At 42.0% G+C, this 15272-nt stretch overlaps 1 protein-coding gene across 14 annotated transcripts in view; it reads right to left on the bottom strand.

The window, feature by feature from the left end:
* KALRN (kalirin RhoGEF kinase) overlaps window positions 1–15272 on the bottom strand; it is a 465057-nt gene that overhangs the window by 357034 nt on the left and 92751 nt on the right. The window lies entirely within an intron of this gene.

Raw genomic sequence — 15272 nt, 5'->3', positions numbered from 1 at the left:
AGCTGTTGTCGAAATAATCATGAGTGAGTGAGGCAGAATCCATGGTCTGTTACACAGATGAGAAGGAACCTCTCAGGGCCCATTACCAGCCCAGGGTTAGACCTCATTAACCCTAGTTAAGCCAAGGCAGATTATATGTTGCAAACCAGATCTGAATTTGGCTTTAGATTTACTGCTTGTTTACACTAGCAGATCAAACAGGCTATTTCTGCTTCCAGACACCCTCACTGACCGCTCCATGCTTCCCTGGGAAAATTCAAATAAAATAACTGCTATTCTGCATTGGTGCAGCTCTTTCTATCCCAGTCAGACTGGTGTAACCGCAGGTCTCATGACACTCTTTACACAACTGCACTCTCCCTGCCCATCTTGCAGGATACTCTGGGGAAGTTCAGCCTCCTGGGGTCTGCATGAGCTGCGGAGCAGCCAGTTCCTCTTCCCTCCTCATATCTGAACTGTGACATCAAGGGTTGCATTTGATGAGTAAACTAAATGCAGGTTGGATTTCTGTTGTTGAATAAATGGTGCCCGGCAGGATTCTAGTTTGGTCTCTTTCTAAATGGTTTCCTAGCAGGGTAGCACAGGCCATGTACTATCTCCCATGACCAATTTGCCTGTAGTCACCTTGCTCTGGAGGCTAAACCATGGTATCAGCACAGACCTGGCTGCCCCATGCCAGATGCCCTCACTGCTAGAAAACAGTCTGAACCACATTCAATTTTTTGGTCCAGAGGCACTCCCAAGTCCAAGTTCAGTGGCTTTCTCAATAAGATGGTGATTAATTAGGCTTATGCTGCCTATGTGAATTACTTCTTGCAACATCATGTGAACGCACACACAGAGATGCTGACTTCTGGTCATGGCTCTCCTTCCCCATTCAGAGATCACAGCATGTAGGATTGAGAGAGCAGCCCTGCACAGCCTCCATGTCCTTCTGGAGAATAAGCCAAAATCCTGCCCCCATCACTTTGTAAAAAAAACCCTACAGCTCTCTGGAACAGCTGAGACAAGGTGAAGGAGAGGAAGGGACAGGGAGGATGATGAGAACATGAGAAGTTCAGGTGCAAACCAGACCTGCACTTAAGCATCCCCCAGTTTCTACTGCTGGGGAGCTTAGCTCAGTGCATTTCTAGGGAACAAAGTGATGTATATCCATCCCTCCGTGCTATGCAAACAGCCAGACACTCCGAGGGTAGCACCAAGACAATCAATCTGCCACAGCTGAGCACATCCAGGTCTGCTGCTGTCACTGGGGGATTCGAGCAGTTGTGCTTTGGGAAACAAAACAAACAGCAGCACACTTCTCTACACACCAGCTCAGACAGCTCATCAAAATCAAACCAGACGAGCGAGGACTGCTCAACCTGGAGGATTTAATTAGAGTTGGCCCCCCTCCTCAAACCATCTGAAGAGTTCAGAGTTTTATTCTTACTAACTTGCAAATTTACTGCTCTAATTCGAAAGGAAAATTCACGATCTCAAATGTCAAGAAGTTATGTTCAATTTCCTTATGGTGTTTTGACCTTCTCAACATGAAGGAAGTAACCCTTAAAGAGCCAGTGAAGCATGGCTGCAGATAATATTTATGTTGAAAGGCTTCTGTAGGCCTGTCAGGACAAGGCTCTGTGCTGGGGACCTCTCATCCATCTCAGACCCAGGAGACACCTCCTCATTTCAATGGACAAGGTAGAGCAAATATCAACATTTTTCACAGAATTTGCAAACACAGTAAACAATCCAACCAAGTCCAGTTTACATTTCAAAATTGAAACTCAAAATCAGTTCTTTTCTAATTTAAATTATCTTTTAAAATCACTATAAAACCAGGAACTGGGTCCTCAGTTTTTCTGGTTTTTAGTGAATTGGCATCTCATGCAGCTGAGCAGGTCTACAACATGACACTGTGAGAAGGATTCTGACATTCCTGGGTGAATTTTGGATAGCTAACAATTTCTAGAAGTAAATAAATCACTGAGTTTCACTTTGAGCATTGCTGAAAATGTCTTCTAAGCTGAGAGGGAGTCCAAATTCATTAAATAGTAATCCAGTTTGTGAAAAGGAGAGGGGGATTTCACCCTTTTTTTAGGAAGAAACTTAGCAACAAAAATACAGAAAATGTGAAAATCTTATCTTGTCTTGTCAATTATGAATACACTTTAAGATAAAGAGGACAGTTCAGTGCAACTGCCACTGGAAGTGAATTTGTTTGCCTGCTGGGAAGTAGCAATCAGCCAGCACAGAGCTCAGTGGTCTAGCTCAAATCTAGCCTCTGAAAATTATCCCCATGCAGTTTCTGGCTTCCATGAACTTCCATCCATGCATCCATCCAGCTTTTGGGATGGAAGGCTGCCCACATGCCAAAAGCCACCATCATAATCTGCATCTGCACCTGCACCTCAGCTGCAAGGTTGAAGAAGCAAATGTGCATGGGAGATGTCTCCCTTCCCATCTGAGCCCAACGTGCTCACTCAGGATATCTGTTGTGTCTCAACCCAGAGGTAACACTGGAAAATGTGCCCAAATACCTTGTGGAAGAATGTGAAACTGCAGACATTGCATATCAACAACTTGCAGCCCGTCACATCTAAACTGTCTGGGGATTTCCACAGAGAAAGCACAAGCCCCACTTCCCAATTTGTGCAGAGTTATTTCAATGATTGTCACCACCTTTGCATGTTCAGCCATGTCAGCTACTCAGCCTTCCTTGCAGGACATGGTACATGGAGGGAGGATCTCAGTGCTGAGGAAAACCCCTTCTTCCTGTTGCAGCAGTGTTGCTGCTGCTGTGGTACAGCAAGATGGGGGTGAAACAGCTCCTGCAAGAGATCTGTGGCACCAATTTGTGCTGGTTTTCACCAACTGCAAGAAATCAATGAGGTGCAAGAGCAAAAGAAAGATGGCCCTCACTGGCATGAAGTTTTACAAGCATCCTCCTGCTGTTTCAGCCAGCTTGCACATTTTGGAGCATTGTGAAGTTTAAATGCCATGAGATAGATCTGTCTGGCAATAAATTCAGCCAAAGGCAATCTCTCTTAAAAAGCCATAATTACGTAATGTTGTGCTTGCTCATTACAATGAAGGATGGAAAATACAGTATGTGTCACATAGTATAATTCAAAATTGATTTCCTATTGTGACACATTTTACAGAGGCTATTCTGCACACTGTTTGTGCCACGGTCCTTTTGCCAGGATTTTTCTTCCCTTCCTTCTTCTCCTGTTTGCCCAGTGCAGGAGACTATTTCAAGGCAATGCACATCATTTGCTGCACATCAAAAGCAAAGATAAGGGAGGAGTGCTTCTCCTATCCTGGCAGTTCTCCATCACATTTTAAAACTCCTTGAACCAAAAAAGCACATCACTCATTTTATTTTGCTACTCGTCAAAGAAGAGCTGGTTGCTAACAGCAAAAAGAGCCACGTTTGAAACATGCCAGCTCCTGGTCTCATCCTGCCAGGAGCTCTGTCATCTCAGCTCCCACCAACGCTCTGCTTCCTACAAGAATCTGGACCATGCAGGATTGGCCTCTCTTAGAGACTCAGATGGTGCTACAGTTATACGTTTCTACTTTGAACATTGTAAAAAAACCCTGTCACAACACTCTCAGTTTTTCTTTCTGTTTATTTAGATTTTACCTTTTCAGTTGCTTCAAATTTGTAATCTTTTTTGTGATAATGCTGCTAAATAGGACTTTATATCCCAAAAATCACTTTAGCACCATCACTGCTTGGCACCCTTGTCTGCAAACTCAACAGAGATGCCAAGGGCTATGGTGCAAACTGTATTTCCAGCCTTTGATCTACTGTTGGATGCTGCCCTTGATGTTACTGTGCTATACCTGTACAACTTCACAGGTTTGTCAGGTTGGTGTGTACACCCAGCCATGGTCACACCTACACAAGGAATGAGCTTCAGCCAGTGTTATACAGGTACAACCTACAAGGGTGCAGTCCCTGTGGAAATAAAAGCAATGAGCAGCCCATGAGGAGCCACTTGAATAAGGTCACCTGGTGCAAAACCATGCTATGCCCATGCTAAAGCAAACAGCCAATGGGGCAGAGCAGCCTTGGGTGGTTCAAAGCCCTCTTTGCTCACTCCAAATCCCAACACCTTGAGGCTGGAAAGGCCATGGGCATCACTCAGTGATGATTTCTCTGTGTCACAGCCTTTGCTCAAGTCCATCCTGTGAGGAGCTGTGGTTACACTGCAGTATGTGAAATACAGTCACACCCTCCTTAGTAAATCCAGGTCTCTTATATGCCCTTGCTTCCTACATGGCACACATTAAACCCTTCCTGCAGGACCCTGGGGGAGCAGCTGGGTTCCCAGGTAGGGAAAGCTCTGCCCCAGATGGGCTCGGGCACTGCCCTGCTCCTTGTACCAGAACAGGGCTGCCAGGCCAGGACTGAGGAGCTCATACAGACACTTGGGCTTCACCTGCTACAAAGCTGCAATTCCCCATCTTCAGAACTTGCATAAACCATTAAGAGATTATTAAATGCCTGGGGTCCAATGAAAATTGGACTTTCTATTATTTCTATTTTTAGATATAATAATTGAACTATTATTACTTCTATTCTGTAAGACAGAAGGCTCACAAACTCAGTGGTTGGACTGGAGCAGCTCAGGAAAACAAAGCAGCCTGACAGCCATACAAAGCCTGTTGGGGTGCAGCTCTTGAAATCCTGCCCTGTGCTTGAGCTACAGCACCATACTTGGTTCCTTTTGTCTTCCCAAAATAGCAGTTAGCAGGGCTGGAGAAGAATCAATTCCCAAGTAAATCTCATGCAAATTGGAACCACACAAAGGAGGCTATTAAACTGCAATGGACATCGGCAGCGCCACTCTCAGACCTCCATGACATGTTTCAAAAGAGGCTGATATTAATTAAAAACGGGTCTCAGTTTATATATGTTTCTTTCCACTGTGCTTTGTTATTTTAATCACTGAAATACTGGCCACTTATGACCCATTCCATTGTACAGTTTTATTCATAATTAATACATGCACATAATCTGTATTAAGTTACATAAAAATAATAATGGAGTCTTACCATCAATATGAAACTACAAATTAGGTTTTGTTTGTAGTTTCAATTTGTCCAATAACAATATTTAAACATATTTGAAATTAACCAGCACAGATGTTAATCAGATAGGTCTGCAGTACGTTTGCATGAGCAATGCTACATTAAATAATTGAAATTTCACATTTATGCAACACTTTTCATCTCCAAGGGATCCCAGAACCCATTAACAAGTACATGAGAACAGACATATTTTGCAATATATTACCTTCCTGTGACGACTTCCTTCCATGTATTTCAGATCACTTAACAAACAGTAATCAAGCCTTCAACACCGTGTGCTGCTGCACATCAAGGGGATGGGCTCTGCTGAGGGCACCCAGCCCTGACATGGGGCAAGGGCAGCAGGTCACCAGAAAGGCTGACATGGCACTCACTGCCCCAATACAGCAGAGATTTCTATTGAATAAAGTACTTGATAATATGTTTTAAAGAGCTTTAATGGATGTAAGCAGGCCTTAAGCATCTTGCTGAATGTGAGTGTGGGGGGGAAAAAGATCTGAGAAAAAAGTGGTGCAGAGTGTGAACACCAGTGGCTTGTGAAGGCAGCTCCTGCCTGCCAGCTCTTTGTCATAATTCCTTCAGGTTACACGAGAATAATCCCAGTAAGTTATTTTAGCTGTGTTTTACAAGCAATGAAAATAACTAAATACCCTCAGATCCATCACCATTTTCCATAGATCCCCACATCTTTAACAGGTCTTGCTCTTGCAACTCAGCTTTCTTTTCTAACTGACAAATTTTCCAGGTGACACTTTCTAGTAGGGACTACATTTTAAATTGAGGATTGTTCTCCAAAACTTGCTGCACTGAATGTTCTTACTTAGCAGCACTGTGTCACGGATAGACACGGCTGGGTGAAGCAAGGGGAGAATGTCCCACCCAACCACTCTCTGATAGATCGTTCCCAACTGAAGTTTTTGCTGCACTGAGCTAAACCCACGAAGTGCATCAATGCATGGACACAGCTTTGGCAGCTTGCCCTGGCAGCCTCTCTTTTAGGCGTGAGGAGGAACTGATTAGATGCAATTCACTTTAATGTCCTAAAACTTCTTGTATCTGAAATAATGATTTTGTTTAAAAGATCATGATTTGGGGATCATGATAAAACCAGATATTTAGAGAAAAAGATTTTCACATAAACTGTTAGTTACCACAACTTGAAGCTCTGTTCAGAAGCCTGGAAAATCATATTGATTTGTGGGCAATAGATTTTTAATAGCCATTAGATTTTTGTTTCTGAGGCACTAACTCAACACTGATTTTTCTCCCAACATGTTACAAAGGACACAGACAATTCTGTTTAAGGCTTTAGCTGGAACATACTTTTTTCTTTTTTTTTTTTTCCTGTGTTAGGAGTAAAGGACCATATTAAGAGGTCTGGGAGATTATAGCAGACTGAAAAATTATTACCTTCGTCCTTTAAGAAAATGACAGCAGGGCCTGGGAAGAAATGCCTGATAAAGTCCATAAATGTGGACTCAGTGCTAAGCTGAGGACCATAAAACCTTCCTTCTCTCTAAGCTCTGTACTGACAGCAAGCCATGTTATCAAGTGTAATGATTATTTCAGGCTAAGCTTTTCTTTTTTTTTACTTTTTCTTAACATAGGATGGAAGTCTATTCTTTACCTGGAACCAGACTCAGCTGAACTCAGAAGAGGAACAATTACATTCTGTATTTTTCTGCCGATTATTAAGTGCTGGTTTCCAGTTTTGTTTAAACGCCAGTTATCAGGATTCAATTTACCCCCTCCGAGGGGGATGTCTGGTATCATTCTGAGAGTAGTAACTGCAATATATTATGTTAATTGAGCTCTAATAAGCCTCACAGTGCTTTTGCTTCCAAACAGGAAAGGAAATGTCATTTTTTAAACAGAGTGCACCAAGAAGCTGCCTGTACCTGCACAACCTTATTTCTGAATCTGAGAATATGGGGCAGCAGCACAGATTTCCTGGGCATTACAGAAAACATAAGGAAAACCCAAAAGGTTTAACTATTATTAACACAGTCTTCTCTAAAGCCCAACTCTGTTTAGGAAACTAGGAAATCCCACATGAAGAGTTCTTTTCATCGAGAAGGCCTCCCCTGTCAGCAGCTTCCAATGAACTTTAAATAATGAATTTTGAGGCTGTTGTCCCACGTAGCATCAATCTTAAAGACAAGGAGTCTCCAGCAGTGAATTTCTCTTTTGTTTAACTCTCAGCAGAACTGTATTTCATGCAATTAATGTCAGATGCTGCTTGTGCATTTTGATCATTTCATTTACTTACAGCACAAGAAACGACCATGACCACAAATCCAAGGCATCTTTTGCACTCACTAAAATTTGGCAGTAAGCCTGCAGGGTTATGCAGGCTTTAGCAGACTGTCAGGGATAAACGAGGATTATACCAGTTACTCTAATTAATATTTTGTTATTAGACAGACTAGGAACAATGACCTTTAAAGATGAGCAAAAAGAATTCCCTCCTGTGTCCAAAAGACACGAATATGTGCAACCGCATGCATTTGTCTCAGTATAGATTTTAAGACATTGTGGCCACCATATAGTTCTCATTCTGGCGTGACAAAAAATAAATAGAAAAGTTGTAACACTGCTTCAGTCTGAACCTTTTCACCTGGACAACATCCTCCCATCACCACCTGCAAAACAAAACCCCCAGAATCTTCATCATTTACATTGTTTTAAAAGGCAATGATACCTCGAGAGAACTTCTTCCTCTTGTACCACAGACTGCGGTTAGTACCAAGCTGACAGCCCGGGGAGCAGAGGTCCCATGTGCACGATGGGCTCCCAGCTGCAGGGGCACAGCTGCTGGAGGCCTGGGAGCCCCCCAGCACATCTGCCCCGCTGCCCACCCTGCTGCCTCGCCAGCTGGTGAGGCCGAGCAGAGCCGTGCCACGGGGTTCCACACCATCAAACCCTTTCAGTTTCAGATTTTGCATCTGCAGTGATCAGCTCTTGGCAGGAGGCCAGTTTCCAGCAGCACACAACTGCTCCTCTGCCACTGCTCTTCCATGCAGACCTTTTTCCAAAAGCTGTTTCCCCTCATTAGACCTATGTGCAGTTTTTCTAAAATATGTTCTTACTCTAATATCCTAAGTATCACACCTCAGCCAGCCCTCACCCTGCTTCTCCACAGTGAAACTACACTTTTTCAGGGGTTTTCTTATCACATCACAGGAAAAAGCTTCCAAAAAGTTTCCTCTTCTAAAGTAAACTAGCTTGCAGTTTTATGGTTCACTCTTAACCATTTAAAAAACAATAAAAATATGTTGTCTGGTCCTTCACTTTTCTTAGAAATCCTTCTGGGGACAATACTTTGCAACAGGTCTGTTTATGGTTCACCAGCCCCATTGCACATTCAGGTCAAACAATGAAAGGGGGCTTCCCTTCCACACCTGGAAGGCATTATTTAAAAAGATAAAGGTAAAAATCTCACTAGGGCAGTACAACTTTTAGGGAAGTAGAAGCATTTCATCTTTCCCCATGGAGATCCGAAGCCAAAAGCTCTACTGGTACAAACTTGCCACCTGTGTTAATTTAAGAGCTTTTACCCGATTAATAGTCAAACCTGGACATATCTGAAGTGTGGTAGCTCTAGTCCTGCTTCAGTGTTAGTTTGACCTTGCTCCAAATCAGAGGGGCAGCAATGAACCCACAAGCATCAAAGCATGCTCATTAACTTCCTGCTGAAGCTAAGAACATGTTCAAAAGCTTTGCTGAACTAAGTCTGTAATGATCAGCCCAATTTAAATAGGGAAACTACACACTTGAGCAAGAGGGACAATGGTGGTCACTGGGAAGAAAAATCTACAAGACATCTCCTCAAAATTCTGCCTTGCTCCAGCAAAGCCATGCTCATGGAACAGCTGAGCAAAGCCAGGATGTTTTCTGCTGAGCTGGGGCTGTATGATGGCATCTCATTTGCAGGAATACACAGTTCTTCCCTTAATGAATAAATGTTACTGCTTGATTGTTGTCAAAGTTATATTGGGCACTGAGAATGTTGGCTCTTCTACACATTATGCCCAATTGCTAACACATCTTATCTTGCAGCCAGATATTAAGGATACAAGCCGTTTTTAAAATAATTTAATTTATTATATAGCACACTCATTTAGAAATCACCATTGATTTTTTAAAACCACAGGGGGGAAGTAATTAGATTTAGTAAGTAGCAAAGCTTCTCACTGATGGTGAGGAGTCCAGGTTTTCAACACTCTATACAGAAAGTTGCAGAAAAATAAAAGGAACTTTTCCTTCTCACCAGGCACAAAAATAAATAAAACAAAATCAACATTTCACCAAACGCACGAAATTAAATACGTGTTTGCTGGCATGTGCTGTGAGGGTGTCACTCAGGAGAGCATTTAAACGCATATGCTTGTATTTAATGAGTTATATAAGTCTTAGGAGTAGGTTTAACTTCGAGCATGTGTGTGTGTGTGTTTTGCTGCACAGGGGAGGTGTGGTAAACCAGAGCCTCAGGAGCCGAAGAACCTGGGGGAACAGGGCTCAGCAGTGAGGAAAGCCAAGCCTGCCTTGCTCCTGGAGAGCTGCTTGGCATTTTTCATGGCTCATCCCTGGTGTTTCATAGGAAACACGCACATTAGTGAGCTTCAGCCACGCTTGCCAAAAACAGTCTGCTGTGGCCATGTGGTGATTCTCGCTCTGCGAGGAACAGCCGATACCTCCTTGTCTTGCAATAATTCTTGCCCCTCTAAATCAAGTTGACTACAATACATAAATCCCCTTTTTTTTTTCATGTCTGTGGACAGGTTAGCAGATGTTTTCAACATCCAGGCTGGAACTGTAAATGATGAGACAAATTTGGATCTCTGGAGCTTCGTGGGAGGCTTGATGTGGGAGAGGATCTGTCTTCACCCGAGCCTGTGCTGCTGCCCCAGTGCTCGTCTGCAGCTGGGGGAGAGGAAGCCTGAACCCCAGGGGGAAGGGGGGGTGACACAAAGGATAAGCCCCCAGCTCCCCTCCAACCATTCTTGACTTCTGGGCTGTCTGTCTCCTTGGAGCTCTGATTAGATAGGAAAAGAAAAAGAAAAAGAAAAAGAAAGAAAAAGAAAAAGAAAAAGAAAAAGAAAAAGAAAAAGAAAAAGAAAAAGAAAAAGAAACGTAGAAAACCTCCCCACAACACTGATCTCAATTTCAGCTTTAAAAATAAGTGAAAAATAATTTTTTTTTTAAAGGATGATCCACGTAAGTAAAAAAAGTAAATTCCTGAGAGATTATTTAAGGCTTCTGTGTAGTCAGCTTTTCCTGCATGATCCCAGCATAAAGTAAAAACTTCACACTGGCTGATCCCTCCGAGTGGACCTCCTGTCCCAGATGATGTTTGTTACTCAGGTGCACAGGACTACTTTTCACAGAGCAGTTGCACATGGAAGCCCAGACAAAAATCAGGAGCCAGCACAGACACTGGCATGCAAACACACAGGAAAGCCTGAGGAAGAGCTGGCAGCTGTAAATACCCACAGCCAGAGAAGGACAAGGTTGGAGGGGCCACATCAGTGATGCCAATGCTGGCTGCTCAGAGATGCCAGGGACAGAGGAACGAGGCATCCTCCTCCTGCCTCCAAATGGAAACATCTTCATTTTTCATCTTGCTTGTTTTTTCTAAAGACTTTTGTTCTACTAAAAATTCTTCAGTCTGGACATAGACAAAGAAGGCCCCGAATGGGCACCAGAGAGATGGCTTTGCTACCCCCAGCAGGGACCCAGCAGGAGCATCTTTGCAGCTTTTATTGCAGACTGGTAATGAAGTGGGGGGACTTTTTCTGCTCATTAACTGGCAGAGGCAGTACTGCTGTACTCCTTCCATGCATGCCCAGCACTGGGCAGCTACTGAATGACACAATGCTCTCTCATTTGGGAAAGGGTCAACAAACGCGTCTGTCATCCTTCTGTTACTATTTCCAAATGAACTCAATTAAGTTAATTAATTTTTTTAGTGCAAGAAAAATGCCAAGGAAGAAAGTGGAATATTAAATTAGAATAAATATAAAAGATTGCTCCTGCTTCTCAAACCCAGATCTCAGGATTGTTTGCTTTCAAATGAAAATAATTTTCAAAACACTAACTTACTTGAAGAAAATCACTGAGTGTTTTTCTCTGATGCGGCTTAATTTGAAAAGTCACACCCACACTTCTCCCCACAACCAAGTATGATTAATGCAAAGCAACTTTCCTAAAGACGAATTACTGTCACACTTTTGTAATCTCAATCAATTATGGATACATCAAAAAACACAATGAGCTTACACAAGAGTTTAAAGGAAAGGTTATGTTACATGCTTTGGTTATACAAGAATATGGGCATATAATTTTCATTAGGACAGCACCTTCTTTTGAGGGAATCTGGTAGGTAATTTACATATAAAGAAACAACTTCATAATTTACTATTTAGGGTTTGTTTCCTGATGGGGGTCTTCAAAATCATTTAAGATGCTAATTCATTGACAGTTTTACCCATATGCCTATGTTTTGCCTTACATACAGGTTTCTAGAATGTGGAGAAAGAAGAAAAAGCTTTACAGTTTTTGTAATCTGCCATAGATTTCAGTTAGAAAAGAAAAAGGCAGACAAACACTAATAATGCAGATACACAATAAATCTTTAAATATGATTCATTATATTACTTCCATTTCATTTCTGTTTTATCTTTTTTTATGTTAATGATTTGATGGTAACACCATGGAAAACCAAACAATCTTGTTTTTTCCATTTGGAAGAAATGACAGTATGAGAGAACTTCAGTGCATGAAAAATATATTCACTAGGAAAAAAAAAATGTATTTTTTTATTGATGCATTAAAAGAGCCACTACAACTGGAGAGGCTGCCTTCTGTTTGTAAACTGGATTTAGTTATCTTGCTAATAAAAACATGGATGCATCTGGAACTTCTCCAAGAATTTCAATCAAGAGGAAACATTTTAGCCAAGAAGAACATGTATTACATGCACAGTGACAACACAAGATCCCTTTCCACAGAAGAGTTTCACTGTGCCATGCCCTGTATGAAAATCAGGCTGAAAAGATATTCAATGCTTCAATAAATTTATCAAGATGGTTAGAAGCTGTGTAAGATTTCAACTCTCAGTACAGAAACTGAGTGACCTCACGTAGACAAAAAGCCTTGCTTCCACTTCCTACCACACCTTTATGCAACCATTACAAAATTAGTATCATTTCTACTCTGTTGCATATGTTTAAAGTCTATATCCTCATCATCTCTATACTAATTTCACATCGTGCTTTGCTCCCTTTAATGTCTAACCACCACTCTTCTTGCTGAGAGTTAACCAGAATTATCCTCCATTGGGATGCAATAGAATCAGCCACAGTAAGACTGAAGATGTTTTTAGCTTTTTGTTCCAGATCTCTCAAAACAATCACTGAATAAGTTCTTATAGGACTCCTACAATGCACTTAAGGAGCATTATTGGATTGTTTCAGTTTTAGAAAAGACATGTAAAAAATCCTCCCTTTAGAAGTAGCTTCTAATTTGATACTAAGAGGCTCTGGATTGCCCCTGGAAACTCCAGTGAGTTCATACAGATCACCTAAGCTGGTGATTGAAGTACTCGGATCAAATGCATAGAAGTGGGATGTGAGTATTCCCTGCAGGAGATGGAGTTTCAAAGGTACTGCTTAGCATTGTAGAAGTTTATCCAGGTGACATTGTCAAATAAATCAGGAAAAGCAGACAGTGTTTACATGGGCACATCTAAACCATCATGTCTGGGAAATTTTTCCCACTCCTCTGGATGTATACTCTGGCCACATCCCAACTTAACATCAGGGAAAGTGCTAAGTCCCACTGTCTCCTCTCCAGGTCCTGTGTTCAATGGAAGAAAACCAAGGTAATTCAGGAAATCCAAGTTATGCTTTAACACATTGAACGACTGGGACTTAGCACAGCATTCTGTGCTTTGGAGCCAATTAAATCATTTGGGACTCCTGATTCATGGAAAGTTGAAAACACTCAGCACCCAGGAAGCTTATAGAGGTCTTTAACGGCCAAACTGCCTTTGCTCTGCCATTTTGCAACCTTATCCCCTAAAAGAAACATAATTATAATTATAATTATAATCATAATTATTGTTGTTGTTACTGTTATTGTTACTGTTTTTTTTATTCTTTTTGGTGGTGGTTGTGGTTGTGGTGGTGTTGATGTTACCTGTGACTCTTATTTAAGGATCAAACTTCTGGTGTCTGGTGAGGACTGCAGCTCCTTCCTTTTACACACAGAAACTCACAGGAGATCTCAGCAAGTGGCTCTGCCCCATGCCAACAACAGCCCCACAGGCAAGGCAGGCTCTGGCTCTCAGGCACTTTTGTTTCTGGTGTGGACAGGGGATGAGGCTGGTGCCAAAGTGCCTGGTTCATCCAGGAAATGGTCCATAACAAGCCCCTTACTCTGCCCATTACAAAGTCAGCCTTTTTGTCTCACTGTTCAATACTTTCCTGGCAATTGATGTCCCCATCCATAGCGTGGCTGGTAATAAGCAAAGCATCCTGCCAGCAGCTCTTTATGCTGCCTACCTGCAGCCTGATACCACTCACAAAAGCTTCTCTGTATGTGAGCCTAATGGATAAAGCAATCAATGCAAATAAAATTAGATGCTGTCCAACATTTTTCCTTCAATAAGTAGAATCTGAATCTTAGGCTTTTATCTGAGCTGCTCCCCAGTTCCAGGATAACTAAACACAGTATGGATATTTACAATTAGTCACTACACTTCTAACATAATTATGACATAGGAGTAATTTCCTCAACTAAGTTTATTGCCCAGCAAAAAGAATCTCACTGGTGAAAACCAGTGTGGTACTGTAGTGCTACAGAGGAACATGGGGCAGCTCTTGAAACCAGTATTTCAGGTGTCAGATCTCACTTTATGCCAACCCAGTGAAGTACAGATCAAGAATTCACAGTTCTAGCAAAACTGCCTTTCAGTATCTGTTAAGAAAGAGATGAAGACAAACATCTACATGCACTTGTTTGCCATCATGTTTCTCCTTAGGCTTTCATTCCACCAGTAAAAATAGAAGTGGGGCTGCAAGCCAGGTGTTTGTTGGAAATTCTGGGTTGTTTCGATCTACCTGTTGCAGAGAACTAGAGTATGTTGCCAGTTATTCATGTTTTAATGTACTGTCTCCCATGTTGGCTTTCGCCAGAAACACATTCTCCACAAAGGAAAAAGGGTGAAAAGATGAGGTGAGCTTGAGAAACTCAAGAATCAAGTCCTCAAATACTTGTAAGAGTAGCACCACAATACTGTGTGACCAAGGACCGGGTTTTTTTGCATATTTCTCTGTAGGCACCCAGGAGGTCATTGAAATCTGCTAATGAAATACTAATAAACCATTTCTTATTTTTTCACTCAGAAGATTCTCACTCCAGAGTTTTCACCCTGCTCTACCCTGCAACACTTAACAAGGTTGCAATCACCAGGTGACATCACCAAGTTTATTTTTCTGTCTCATTCAAAATCATGAACATGTACAAAATCCTGCACTGAGGACAAACCTGGCGATGCCTCGCAGCCAGCCAGACCCAGTGCTCAGCTCTCCTCTGCTCCCCACTACATTGCTGCACCTCTGTGTGCTCTTTGGGAAGTTCTGACACCCCTGCATTTCTGTCTTAAAACTTCTGCTTGCTGCCTCTATTTGGCCTGAAAGTCTTTCAAGGCAGAAACTGCTTATGCCAGAATTGTGCTGCAGTCTCACTACCAAAAATGACCAAGACATGTTTGCAGTTTTGACACCCAATTGTCTGCAATTTAAAGCTTTTCCTTATTAAGATTTAGCTACTGACTACAAACTACATGCTGAACAGGACTGAAACACTTTGAAAATCTGCTGGTGCAATAGAAGATTAGGCCAGCACAGGCACTATCCTCAGCATAAATATGTGAGCCCGACGGGGCAATGGAGGAGGAAGGAGCTGTGCTTTGTGGAGAGTGCAAGAATTATAATCTTACTGATTTATGGGACACTAACTGCCTTGCAAGGCAATAATGATTTTCCACAGAGGTCATCACAAATTCTGTTTGTCAGTCTGCTTTGAGCAAATCCCATTAAGAAATAGGTGGCTGCAATGTTTATTAAGAAAACCATGAGCCACATGACAGAGCTATAACATTACAATTTCAGTTCTACTGG

The sequence above is a fragment of the Sturnus vulgaris genome, chromosome 7, assembly GCF_052056855.1.
Source record: "Sturnus vulgaris isolate bStuVul1 chromosome 7, bStuVul1.hap1, whole genome shotgun sequence".
Taxonomy (NCBI): domain Eukaryota; kingdom Metazoa; phylum Chordata; class Aves; order Passeriformes; family Sturnidae; genus Sturnus; species Sturnus vulgaris.
Note: the sequence above shows the minus strand (reverse complement) of the source record. Positions and strands in the feature narration are given on the sequence as shown.